General features: G+C 38.0%; 1 non-coding gene across 1 annotated transcript; it reads right to left on the reverse strand.

The window, feature by feature from the left end:
- Positions 1–1779: 1779 nt before the first annotated feature.
- Positions 1780–1886, reverse strand: LOC112753582 (small nucleolar RNA R71). Its single transcript, XR_003177963.1, has one exon. It is a non-coding gene; the product is annotated as a small nucleolar RNA R71 (small nucleolar RNA).
- Between the last annotated feature and the right edge of the window lie 10939 nt (positions 1887–12825).

Here is a 12825-nt window from a genome sequence, read left to right on the forward strand (position 1 = left end):
GAAGTATGACCCTCTTTCTAAATGCGTTCTTGTATAACTTGGAAAAGCTCTTTACTTGAACACCAGCTTGAAAACATATTCTCCTAAATTTATAATTTATCTGGATTTAATAGGATACGTGATATATAATCCTTTTATGTTTGGGTAATTAGGATTTTTGTGGCATATAACTAGAATTGAACTTCACCCCCTAACTGGAATTAGTTGACCAAGAAATTAGTTGTTGATGAATTTTAGAGGAGACTACAAAAGGTCTAAGGAATTAGGGTCTAGTCACATATAGTTGCCATAAATTAGATCTTACATGATTAAAATAAAATAATAAGAAGAGTCAATCCAGAAAATAGATAACTCTGAAGGCTTAACTGTTTTCCCATATATATTTCACAACTCATTTGCTGCTTGTTTTCTGAAATTCTTGAGTTTACTTTTCAATGCTTTTGAACTTCCAACACTATTTTCTGTTTGTCTAACTAATCCTATCAAACGCTATTGTTGTTTAATCCATCAATCCTCGTGGGATCGATCCTTACTCACGTAAGGTATAACTTGGTACGACCCGATACACTTGCCGGTTAGTAGTGTGGTTACAAATACCGCACCAAGTTTTTGGCGCCGTTGTCGGGAATTGACTGTGATTAACAACTATTAATTGTTTGATTGTTTAGATGAGACATTTTAATTTTAATTTTATTTAAAAAAAATTTTTTTGTTTTATTATTTTTCAAAAAAAAAAAAAGAAAAATTAAAAATTCCCTCGTTTCTTTTTTCTGTTTTTCTTCCTTCATAACCCCTCCCCCGTTTCATTTTCTTTGTTTCTTTTTGTTTTATTTTTCATTTTTCTCTTTTGTTTACGTCTTTTATTTTTTCGTTTGTTTTTGTTTTAATTGTTTATGTTTCTTTCTTTTTCGTGAGTACCCCTCCCTTGTTTCGTTTTCTTTTTCTTTTCTTTTAATATTTAGTTTTTTTTAAAAAAATAAAAATAAAAAAATAAAAAAATATTTTAGTATTAATATTTTTTCTTAATTCCTGAAATTAAGTTTGGTGTTATCCAGTTAATTTTATTTTAATCTTCCTGTTTATTTTTCCTTTTAAATTTTCGAATTTTTTATTTATTTATTTATTTAGCATTTTTATTTTATTATTTTACACAGGTTACCTCACAGGGACTTCTCTGCATTCTGACGTAGAGAGTCTCATTTTTTTCTTGTTTTCTGCTTGTGTATGCGCAGCTTGTGTATGCGTAGGAATAGAGACAAAGAACATTTCTTAGACTTTGATCTTGAACCTGAAAGAACTTTCAGGCGGCGTTTGCAACAAGCAAGACTTTACAAGGCTACAGAATCCACTATGGATCCTAATAATAATGCTAATGTCAATGTGGCAAATCCGAATGGGGATGATCAACAAAGGAGAGTGCTTGGCTCTTATTCTGGCCCTACTGCGGATCTTTATGGAAAAAGCATTATGGTACCTCCTATAGCTACAAACAACTTTGAGTTGAAGCCACAATTGGTCACCCTGGTGCAACAGAACTGCCAGTATCATGGACTTCCTCACGAAGATCCAAATAAGTTTATTTCTGATTTTCTGCAGATATGTGATACTGTGAAGACAAATGGAGTGAACCCAGAGGTGTACAAACTCATGCTCTTCCCGTTTGCTCTGAGGGATAAAGAAAAGTTATGGCTATATTTCCAACCAAAGGAGAGTCTGAATACTTGGGAAAAGGTTGTTATAGAATTTCTCACTAAATTTTTCCCACCAAAGAAGCTGACTAAGCTTAGATTGGAGGTTCAGACTTTCAGGCAGAAGGAGGGTGAAACTCTTTATGAAGCTTGGGAGAGATACAAGCTACTAACTAGGCAATGCCCTCCGGACATGTTCTCCAAATGGACCCAACTAGATATCTTTTATGAAGGTTTGGGTGAGATGTCCAAGATGAGCCTAGACATTTCTGCAGGCGGTTCACTGCAGAAGAAGAAGACACCAGAGGAGACTATTGAGCTTATTGAATTGGTTGCAAGCAACCAATATTTATACTCATCTAACAGGAATCCTGTGAACTCTGAGACCCCTCAGAAGAGAGGCGTGTTGGAAGTAGAAGCTATTAATGCTCTTCTTGCTCAGAATAAGCTTATGTCTCAGCAAATAAATCTACTTACTCAACAGATGGGTGGCATGCAAGTCTCAGCTATCAACACTCAAAATCCACCCCAAGAAATCTCCTATGACATGGCAGGTAATTTTGTTCAAAATGATAATCATGATTATACTCAACTTTCTTATGAACAGGTAAATTACATGGGGAGTGGCCCTAGGAATCCCAACAATGATCCATATTCTAAGACATACAACCAGGGATGGAGAAATCACCCAAACTTTGGGTGGAGGGACCAACCTCAGAGACCTCAGAACTTCAACAATAGTTCTCAGGGTAGTTTCCAGCAGAACAATGATTTGGAAGCAATATTGACAGGTTTTAGACAGGAAACCAGAGCATCCATCAAGAACCTGGAGATTCAAATGGGTCAATTAGCCACAAAAGTCACTGAAATTGATCAGAGGACCACTAATAGCCTTTCTGGTAACACAATTCCAAATCCAAGAGAGGAATGCAAGGCTATCACCGTAATAAGTGAACAAGTGGCAAGAACGGAAGCACAAGTTATACAGGAAACCAGAGCCTCTATTAGAAACTTAGAGGTGCTAGTGGGCCAACCGAGCAAGCAAATACTTGAGAGGTCTGCAAGTACATTTCAAGAGGATACAATGGTAAACCCAGGAGATTGCAAGGCTATTCAATTGAGAAGTGGTAAGGTGGCTGGTTCTGAGACCAAGGTCAATGAAGATCTAGTCGAAAAGGAAGCTCTAGAGGAGAAGAAGGAAGAAGTGGAGCACGCCCCTCCTAAGCGGGCAGACATCCCGTTCCCTGACTCTCTTGACACTTATTTCCACCTTACCAAAGGCCCCTGAATACAAGCCAAAAATGCCATATCCTCAGAGGCTTCAGAAGGCATCCAAAGAAAAGCAATTCTCTAAATTTTTAGATGTCTTCAAAAAGCTGCAGATTAACATTCCTTTTGCAGAGGCTCTGGAGCAAATTCCTCTCTATGCTAAATTTATGAAAGAGTTGTTGACCCATAAGAGGAATTGGAAGGAGCAAGAAACTGTGGTGTTAACCAAGAAATGCAGTGCTATTATTCAACACACCCTTCCTGAGAAGATGCCAGACCCAAGGAGCTTTGTCATTCCTTGCACCATTGGAGAAGTCGGCATTCAGAGAGATTTATGTGATCTTGGAGCTAGCATCAACCTCATGCCACTTCAGTGATGAAAAAGCTTCAAATTGAGGAGGTAAAACCCACTCGTATTTTTCTTCAACTTGCTGATCTTTCTATTAAATTACCTGTGGGTGTGGTTGAAGATTTACTTGTTAAAGTAGGACCATTTATTTTCCCTGTTGATTTTGTTATATTAGACATGGAAGAGGAGGTAAAACCCTCTATTATACTTGGTAGACCCTTTTTAGCTATAGGTAGAGCTCTGATTGATGTGCAAAAGGGTGAATTAACCCTGAGGGTCAATGAAGAACAGGTGGTCCTAAATGTTTTTGAAGCCCTCAAGCACCCCAATGATTCTGAGGGGTGTATGAAAATAGATGTTATTGAACCACTTGTTCAAGAAGTACTGGAAACTGAGGTACTTAATGATATTCTGGATCCTATTTCTGAGTGTGAATTAGTTGAAGTTGACGATTCACCACCCCAAAAGGAGCTGATGAACACGCCAATCAAGGAGGAGAAAACCCCCAAGCTTGAGCTCAAACCCTTACCCCGTTCTCTGAAATATGTGTTCTTGGGTGGAAATAATTCATATCCAGTAATTATTAGCTCTTCCCTAAAGCCTGAAAAGGAAGAGGCACTTGTTTCAGTGCTCAAGAGCCATAAAACAGCTCTTGGGTGGACCATTAGTGACTTGAAAGGGATTAGTCCAACCAAGTGTATGCACAAGATCCTCCTTGAAGATGATGCCAAACCAATTGTGCAACCACAAAGGAGACTCAATCCAACTATGAAAGAGGTGGTCCAAAAAGAGGTAATGAAATTATGGGAAGCAGGTATTATTTACCCTATTTCTAACAGTCCTTGGGTAAGTCCTGTGCAGGTAGTTTCCAAGAAAGGAGGGATGACAGTGATCAAGAATGAAAAGAATGAGCTTATTCCTACAAGAACAGTCACAGGATGGAGAATATGCATAGACTACAGGAGGCTCAACACTGCTACAAGGAAGGATCATTTTCCCCTGCCTTTCATTGATCAGATGCTTGAGAGGTTAGCTGGTCATGCTTTTTATTGTTTTCTAGATGTATATTCTGGATATAATCAAATTACAGTGGACCCTCAAGATCAAGAGAAGACAGCATTCACATGCCCCTTTGGAGTATTTGCCTACAGGAGAATGCCATTTGGACTTTGCAATGCTCCAGCAACTTTTCAGAGGTGTATGCTTTCAATTTTTTCTGATATGGTTGAAAATTTTATTGAGATATTTATGGATGACTTTTCTGTTTTTGGTAATTCTTTTGAATCCTGTCTTAAACATTTATCTCTTGTCTTGAAACGGTGTCAAGAATCGAACCTTGTTTTAAATTGGGAAAAATGCCATTTTATGGTTACAGAAGGCATTGTTCTTGGATACCGGATTTCAAGTAAGGAAATTGAGGTTGATAGAGTAAAGGTGGAGGTAATTGAAAAATTACCACCACCAACTAATGTTAAGGCAATTAGGAGTTTCTTGGGTTATGCAAGATTTTATAGAAGATTTATAAAGGATTTTTCTAAAATTGCTAAACCATTGAGCAACCTATTGGTTGTTGATGTTCCTTTTATCTTTGATTCTGATTGTCTGCACGCTTTTGAAACTCTGAAAGCAAACCTTACCTCTGCTCCCATTATAGCTCCCCCTGACTGGGATTTAGCATTTGAATTAATGTGTGATGCTAGTGATTTTGCTATAGGAGCTGTTTTAGGACAGAGGCATGGTAAGCTTGTACATGTCATTTATTATGCCAGTCGTGTGTTAAATGATGCTCAAAAGAATTACACAACTACAGAAAAGGAATTATTAGCTGTTGTGTATGCTGTTGATAAGTTTAGGTCCTATTTACTTGGTTCTAAGGTTATTGTTTGTACTGACCATGCTGCTTTGAAGTACCTTCTAACCAAGTAGGATTCTAAACCAAGATTAATCAGATGGGTGTTGCTCCTTCAGGAGTTTGATATTGAGATAAAAGATAGGAAAGGGTCAAAAAATCAAGTAGGTGACCATCTCTCCAGAATTGAGCCTGAAGCAGGAGTGCAACCACCTACAGCTATCACTGAGACATTTTCGGATGAGCAATTGTTCCTCATTCAGCAGGCTCCATTGTTGCAGACATTACAAATTATAAAGCCATGAATTTTATCCCAAGGGAGTATAGCAGGCAACAAGTGAAGAAGCTATTGACTGATGCAAAGTACTACATTTGGGAGGAACCATTCCTTTTTAAAAGGTGTTCAGATAGAATTATCCGGAGGTGTGTCCCAGATGAAGAAAAACAGCAGATTCTTTGGCACTGTCATGGTTCTGAGTATGGAGGCCACTTTGGTGGTGAAAGGACAGCTACAAAGGTCCTTTAGAGCGAGTTTTACTAGACGACTCTCTTCAGAGACTCAAGAGCATTTGTAAAGCACTGTGACAGATGCGAAAAAGCCACAAATCTCCCTGCCAACCATGAAATGCCACAGCAAAGGATTCTTGAGGTTGAGTTGTTTGATGTGTGGGGTATTGATTTCATGAGACCTTTCCCACCCTCACATTCAAACAACTATATTCTGGTGGCAGTCGACTATGTGTCCAAGTGGGTGGAAGCTGTGGCTTTGCCCACCAATGATGCCAAGGTGGTAATGAGCTTTCTTCAGAGATATATCTTCAGCCGGTTTGGTGTCCCAAGGACACTCATTAGTGATGGAGGAAGTCACTTCTGTAACAGATAGCTGGACTCTCTTCTGCATAGATATGGAGTCTGTCATAAAGTGGCAACCCCCTATCACCCTCAGACAAGTGGACAGGTTGAAGTTTCCAACAGAGAACTTAAGAGAATTTTAGAGAAAACTGTCAGTATTTCAAGAAAGGACTGGTCTAGGAAGCTTGATGATGCTCTCTGGGCATACCGGACAGCGTACAAGACTCCTATTGGCATGTCCCCATATCAGTTGGTCTATGGAAAAGCCTGTCACTTGCCAGTTGAGCTGGAGCACAAGGCTTATTGAGCAATCAGGTACCTGAATCTTGATTCAGAAGCTGCGGGAATTAAGCGGATGCTTTAGTTGAATGAGCTTGATGAATTCAGATATTCAGCCTATGAGAATGCCAAGCTCTATAAGGAGAGAACCAAGCTACTGCATGACAAGAAGATTGCCATTAGAGTCTTTGAGCCAGGACAGAGAGTGCTTCTATATAATTCAAAGCTCAAATTCTTTCCCGGGAAGCTGAAATTCCGGTGGTCAAGACCGTTTGTGGTTACTAGAGCCTCACCATATGGTTAAGAGAATTCTGACAGGAAGTTTACAGTGAATGGCTAGAGGTTGAAGCATTACCTTGGAGGCGAGATCGATCGCCGGAGGTCCACTTATCTCCTGAACTAGCAGAACTGACCGTCAAGCTAGTGACGTTAAATAAGTGCTTGTCGGGAGGCAACCCGATAATTTCGTATCCTTAGTTATTTTTCGTAGTAGTAGTTTTCTTACTTGTTTGGTTTTTATTAAGTTCTTACTAATTTTCTGATCATGCAGCTATTTTATCACAGGAACCGAACACCTCATGCTATTTGAAAAAAAAAATAAAAAAAAGGGGGCACACGACGCGCAAGCGTCATTGACGCGAACGCGTCAATCATGTGTGCGTGAACAATGAAAATTGACAGAGAGTTGCATGGGAGTGGCGCTGGACTCATGCCTTTCGCACAAACGATCCCACGCGAACGCGTACCCCACGCGTTCGCGTCGTTTGTGATTTTCGTCATTCACGTGGGCGCGTCACCGACGCGAACGCGTGACCTGCAAATTTGACGTAAAAGAGCGTTTGGGCAGAGAGTTGTGCCGGCTTGGGGAAAAAAGTGTGCTAAAAGCACAAATTTGGTCACGCGGACGCGTGACTGACGCGTTCGCGTCAGTTGCACATATGGCCATCCACGCGAGCGCGTGCATGACGCGAACGCGTCATATGCAAATTTGGCTCCCAAGCCATGCGAACAGAAAGTCACGCGGGCGCGCGGCTGGCTTCGTGCGAATCGCACAAAATACAGGGCACGCGGACGCGTGCCTGACGCTAACGCGTCATTATGAAGACTGCGCGACGTACGCGATCGCATGCCGTACGCGAACGCGTCGTTTGCGCCACCCAGTTTTCTTTCTCTCTCTCTCCCGATCCCTATTCTCGCTTATTCTTTTATCCTCTTATTTTTTTTCTTTCTTCATAATAATTTATCTCTTTCTATTTTCAGTTCTTCTTTACTTGAGGACAAGCAAACCTTTAAGTTTGGTGTTGACGCTTCGCTTAGAAGTTTTCTGTTTATTCCTATGGCACCAAAAGGGAGGCAAATCATCTTCACTGAGGAGCACAACCTGAAGAATAAACGACCGCTAGGATAACTAAGGTGATTGAGTTCCTTTCATTTTTTATTCCCTCCCGCTTTTATCATATATGTTCCGGTTTTCTGGTATTTTGCTTTGTTTGCTGCATGATCCTATATTAGTAGATTCATAGGTTCTAGTTTAATTTTTCTGTTAAGTGCTTTAATTCTGAAAGATGTCTCATGTATTGCCCACTAAGCTTGAAATCAAAAAGAAAGAAGAACAGATGTAGTGCATGAGAATTTGAATTTAATTTTTAGAGTAGTCTCACTTACTTAGATGTGGTGGTATTTTCTGTGATTCTGAATGAATGCTTGAACAGTGCATATTTTTTATAGTGAAGTTTATGAATGTTAAAATTGTTGGCTCTTGAAAGAATGATGAAAAAGAGAAATGTTATTGATAATCTGAAAAATCATAAAATTGATTCTTGAAGCAAGAAAAAGCAGTGAAAAACACAAAGCTTGCGAAAAAAAAAGAGCAAGCAGAAAAAGCCAATAACCCTTTAAACTAAAAGGCAAAGGGTAAAAAGGATCCAAGACTTTGAGCATTAATGGATAGGAGGGCCCAAAGGGATAAAATCCTGGCCTAAGCAGCTAAATCAAGCTGTCCCTAACCATGTGCTTGTGGCGTGAAGGTGTCAAGTGAAAAGCTTGAGACTAAGCGGTTAAAGTCGTGATCCAAAGCAAAAAGAGTGTGCTTAAGAACTCTGGGCATCTCTAACTGGGGACTCCAGCAAAGCTGAGTCACAATCTGAAAAGGTTCACCCAGTTATGTGTCTATGGCATTTATGTATCCAGTGGTAATACTGGAAAACAAAATGCTTAGGGTCATGGCCAAGACTCATAAAGTAGCTGTGTTCAAGAATCAACATACTGAACTAGGAGAATCAATAACACTATCTGGATTCTGAGTTCCTATGGATGCCAATCATTCTGAACTTCAAAGGATAAAGTGAGATGCCAAAACTATTCAGGATTGCAGTTGTAAACCCCACTATAAGAAGAGACATGAGCTTATTCGAACTCTCATTCTCATGAAAATTCACATCCTAAGCTTATATTAGTTTTGGTTGCTTGAGGACAAGCAACAGTTTAAGTTTGGTTGTGATGCGTGAGCATCTTTCCTATCTTTTCCTAGTGAATTTGCATCTAATTTGTTGAGTTTAATTAAGAATTAATTATATTTTTGCCACTATGGATGCTATTATGAGTTTTGTGCACTTTTATTTATTTTAGGTAGCATTCGGATGGATTTGATGAAGTTTCTGCAGAGAAAGAGAAGAAACCAAGGAGATTACCAGCGAATACCGATGCGGACGCATGGCTCACGCGACCGCATGGAATGGAGGAAATCGCAATGACGCGATCGCGTGCCTGACGTGAACGCGTGGACTGGAATCTGCACAAATGACGCGAACGCATAGATGACGCGGACGCGTCACATGAGCGATCTGCAGAATTAACAGAAAATGCTGGGGCAATTTTTGGGCTATTTTAACTCAGTTTTCAGCCCAGAAAACATAGATTAGAAGCTGCAGAATGGACAAAACAAGTGGTCCCCATCCATCCATTGAAGACTTGATTATTTAAATTAATTCGAATTTAAATTCAAATTTGAATTCTAGGAAAAGATATTATCTTAATTTTAAAAATTAGATTTTTAAATTTATTAGGATAAGTTATAAAAAGGGATTCAGATCCATCAGATTAGAGAGGGAGTACATTTTACCTGAATCTTTATTTTTCCTCTCAATTATGAGCAACTAATCCTCCATTGTTAAGGTTAGGAGCTCTATCTATTGTATGGATTGATTTTATTGTTTTTCTATTTTAATTCATGTCTTGATTTATATTTAAGAATTGTTTTCGTTCTTTATTTTATGAATTTGGGTGGAACGGAAGTATGACCCTCTTTCTAAATGCGTTCTTGTATAACTTGAAAAAGCTCTTTACTTGAACACCAGCTTGAAAACATATTCTCCTAAATTTCTAATTTATCTGGATTTAATAGGATACATGACATATAATCCTTTTATGTTTGGGTAATTAGGATTTTTGTGGCATATAACTAGAATTGAACTTCACCCCCTAACTGGAATTAGTTGACCAAGAAATTAGTTGTTGATGAATTTTAGAGGAGACTACAAAAGGTCTAAGGAATTAGGGTCTAGTCACATATAGTTGCCATAAATTAGATCTTACATGATTAAAATAAAATAATAAGAAGAGTCAATCCAGAAAATAGATAACTCTGAAGGCTTAACTGTTTTCCCATATATATTTCACAACTCATTTGCTACTTGTTTTCTGAAATTCTTGAGTTTACTTTTCAATGCTTTTGAACTTCCAACACTATTTTTTGTTTGTCTAACTAATCCTATCAAACGCTATTGTTGTTTAATCCATCGATCCTCGTGGGATCGACCCTTACTCACGTAAGGTATTACTTGGTACGACCCGGTGCACTTGCCGGTTGGTAGTGTGGTTACAAATACCGCACCAGCAGTTGAACTGACAATGTGATATCACAGCCAATAGGGCAGGCATTCATCATGTGCATTTTCTACCTGTTTGTTTGCCGACTTGTAATTGTATGTCTAATTGAATAACATGCCTATGTGCTTACTTGATCTACTTGCCTTATATGCTTTTACTTGTGCTTTACTTGCATTGTAATTAATTGTGATTGCTACTGGGATTGAGGAGGTTCGGAAGGAGGTGGCGATGGGATCATACGGAGGATAGGTTGGTGAAGGCTGTGGGATAGCGGTGTTTGGTTAGAATAGAAATTCCTTAAGATAGAGTACCCTGCTTATTATGTGATGGTTTTATATTATGGCTTATTGTTTTTAGAATACTTTAAGTTGAATTTTTGTGATGGATATGTAGTCTAGGATTGCCTTCGGTGTCCCGGGGTCTTATATCCTACATCACTGGGCACCGTTACCATAATGAGAATCTCCGGTTCTCATACCATATTTCTGTTGTGTTTTTCAAATGCAGGTCGCAACCCACCTCGGTGAGTTGTTGGTTGGTGACAGAAGCGGAGGATCTGGATATCTTTTTGAGTATGTTGATTTATTTTTTGTATATGTCTCTCACTTTTGTATTTTGATTTGCCTAGAGGCATGTATTTTGAGAGAACAAAAATTGTATAAGCTGTTTTTACTGTCTGGTTCTTTTTGATCTGTATATAGCTAGCCGGCTTAAACTCCGCGAGCCGTAGCTAGTTCCTTATGATAATATATACCTATGTTTTGTTATATCACTTCTGTTTCTTGTGCTTTAAGTAGTAGATTCGCTAATACGTTTTGCGCGTTGACATCCTATTTTTGAGCTATATCCTTCATCAGGCTTCTTGATTATAATACTTCTTCTATATATTATATGTACGAGCCTTAGGACATCTCGTAAGCTCTGATTAACCTTTACTTTACGGCGCGAGTTAAGGCTTAGGCTAATTAGGGTGTTACAAAGGAAGTTAAAGAGCAACTGGCAAAAGCTAAATTTAGATTAAATGAAGAGGTACTATACAAATTCATGATTTATAAATAAGTACAAAATTTAGAATCAATATACCTTTCAAAAATAAGTTTTCAACATAAATTGAAGGAATAGTGCTAACTAATGTGATGATTTTGTAGGTTGGAAGTGTTCAACCCGCTGCTTCTCAAAGAGAAGCCGATTTAAGTTCGAAACTGGATGAGTTGGAATGAAAAGTTCATGACAAAAATGTGCTGAATGAAAAGATTGTAGAGCTTGAGAAAGAGTTACAGCTTGCACATGAAACTATTGCCAACCAGGTATGAGTATGACCGTGCATTTTTTTACTTGCGATATACCCTTTACGATAAGCTAAGCTTTATATTATTTATTTAAGCATCAATCTATTTGATGACATTTAATCATTAAAAATCTCATTTTCTTTGAGCTATTCCTTTAAAGTATTTCAAACTACTGAGTGTTTTTCTTGTATTATTTTCTTTTCTGTCTTGAAATTCTAAGTAGAAAGGAGCAGAATCTCAAAGGTTGGAACTAGAAGTAGCCTTGAAGAGTTCTCTTGAAGAACTTGAAAGTAAGAAAAAGGAAGTCCATCATCTTTTAATAACCTTATTTCAAGTTCATTGATTTTTACTTTTTTTGTTGCTTTTCCACCCTGTTTTTGATATGCAAAATTTAGAACTTGTAATTTATGACCTGGAAACTATTTTTTCAAACCTAATTAACGAATTCTCTTCCTAAACTTTTCTTTATATATAGTTGATTTAAATAAGTCCCTTGTTTTCTTGGTACAGGCACAATGCCTATCCCTCACATCTTTCTTACATGTTCTCCATGCCTTGTCTTGTAGGAGACTTTATTGTTGTATAGGTTTGGTTTCTGTTTTTAGAACTTATATATGACTTTGGTAATGATTTATTATTGGTTCTGTGAATGTTTTCGTAATGCCATATATATATATATATATATATATATATATATATATATATATATATATATATATATATATATATATATATATATTAATTTACAGAATCTTATTGTTAGCTAAGGCGCCGAATGCATTTATTGTTGGGCAGGACCACCAATATTTCCTTAACAATAATAATGCCATGCATTGGGTACCCTCCATGTGAGAAGCTTATTCCCAGGGGTTAAAAGAGTTAGTGCCAACATTTATAGCAATAAGAATTAACAGCAACCGCCAATTTTAATTATATCTCAGTAAAAAAGACTACACCAAGCTTATTGGTGATAACAAGTGTCAATTGCATGAACAATTGATAGCACTTATTTTTCTATTCACTTATATGTTTCTTGGATTTTAATCTTTTTGTGACTAAATTGTCTAATAATTTTCTATTTTTGCTGCAAACCCAACTTGTAACCTGTTTCTAGCATTTAACGCCAGAATGCAACATAGAACTGGAATTGAACACCAGTTTATATCGTCTATCTTTGAACAAAGTATGGACTATTATATATTGCTGGAAAGCCCTGGATGTCTACTTTCCAACGCAATTGAGAGCGCGCCAATTGGACTCTTGTAGCTCCAAAAAATCAATTCCGAGTACAGGGAGGTCAGAATCCAACAGCATCAGCAGTCCTTTTTTAGCCTGAATCAGATTTTTGCTCAGCTCCCTCAA

Source organism: Arachis hypogaea, chromosome 15 (genome assembly GCF_003086295.3).
Source record: "Arachis hypogaea cultivar Tifrunner chromosome 15, arahy.Tifrunner.gnm2.J5K5, whole genome shotgun sequence".
NCBI lineage: Eukaryota > Viridiplantae > Streptophyta > Magnoliopsida > Fabales > Fabaceae > Arachis > Arachis hypogaea.